This window comes from Ambystoma mexicanum, chromosome 4q (genome assembly GCF_040938575.1).
Source record: "Ambystoma mexicanum isolate Mex_15411 chromosome 4q, UKY_AmexF1_1, whole genome shotgun sequence".
In the NCBI taxonomy this organism is placed as follows: Eukaryota; Metazoa; Chordata; class Amphibia; order Caudata; family Ambystomatidae; genus Ambystoma; species Ambystoma mexicanum.
Genome location: NC_090928.1, coordinates 650,408,330 through 650,409,961, shown reverse-complemented (window position 1 = coordinate 650,409,961; position 1,632 = coordinate 650,408,330).

Below are 1,632 nucleotides of genomic sequence, written 5' to 3'. Positions count from 1 at the left end.
AGGGTAGAGTGGGCTGCAGAAGAAGACCCGCCGGTCTTTTGTTATCATGTTTATTTTGGGCACAGGTTATACAAGCCTGGATGTATTGCTGCATGCCAGACTTCATTTTAGGCCACCAGAACTGTCTCTGTATAAGGCAGAGGGTGTTGGTGATACTTCGGTGCCCGGAATGGAGTGAGTCATGACAAAGGTTTATTATTTTTTGCTGTAACTTCCGTGTAGGAATAAGTAGTGCATTGTCCTTGAATAAGTAGCCTTCCTTGGCTCTTAATTTCCAGAGATTTCATGTTGAAATGTCCTTCCATAATTCCGAGGATTGAGTTTGCGATCGGACTTCTTCCAGGAGATCAACTGCTTGGGCTACGAAGATCGTGGGAGAGAACATTTTAGGAAATGCCTTATCTTCAGTGGTCACGTAGTCAGGACGGCGAGACAAGGCGTCAACGATCAGGTTCTGTGATCCAGGGACATGGGTAATGTGGAACTGATACTGGGCAAAAAGGTAGGCCCAACGTGCCTGACGACTGTTCCTGCACTCCAGTGACTGTAGAATCTGAAGGTTACGATGATCAGGACTTGGACAGGATGTCTGGCTCCCAGAAGTAGGTGTCGCCATTCAGTGAAGGCTTGGCGAATGGCTAAGAGTTCCTTTTCTAGGACGGAGTAGTGCGTTTCACTAGGAGTTAAGGTTCTTGACAGATAAGCAACGGGGTGTTCCAAATCGTCCTCCATCTTCTGCTTCAACACTGCTCCTATAGCGTAATTAGAGGCATCCGTTTCCACTAAAAAGGGTTGACTTGTATTGGGTTGAGCCAAAATGGGAGCTTGTGTGAACTCAGTCTTTAAACGCTGGAATGCAGTTTCTTGTAATGTTGACCAGACAAATGGGGTGTCCTTCTTTAGCCACTATGGGTTGTACAATCTCGGAAATGGTGGCTATGAACTTCCGGTAGAAATTGGCTAGTCCTAGGAAGGATTGGATTTGTTTCACGGACGTGGGAGTAGGCCAGGCGAGAATGGCCTTTACTTTTGAAGGGTCCATGTCAATTCCCTCTGGACTAAGGATAAATCCCAGATAGTGCACAGAGGTAACGTGAAACAAACATTTTTCAGGCTTGGCTAAGAGGTGATGTTCCCGGAGTCTTTGTAGAACTGCCTTAACATGTCCTTCATGCTTCAGAGGGTCTTTGGAAAAAATCAATATGTCGTCCAGATAGACAATGACGAAGAGAAACAACATATCAGAGAACACCCTATTCATAAAACGTTGGAATACTGCTGGGGCATTGGCTAGTCCAAAGGGCATGACCAGGTACTCGTAGTGGCCAAAGGGTGTTCTAAAGGCGGTCTTCCACTCGTCTCCTTCCTGGATACGGATCAAATGGTAGGCACCGCTGAGATCCAATTTGGTGAATATTACGTCTCCTCTCACAGATTCCAGGATATCCGAGATCAGGGGCAGCGGGTACCGATCCTTGAGGGTGCATTGATTTAAGCCTCTATGGTCGAGGCAAGGTCTGAGTTCCTTGGTATCCTTCTTGGGAACGAAGAACAATAAAGCACCCGCTGGAGATTTCAAGGGTCGTATGGTGCCGTTTTCAAGATTAGTGTCTAGGTATTCCCGAAGGGCCT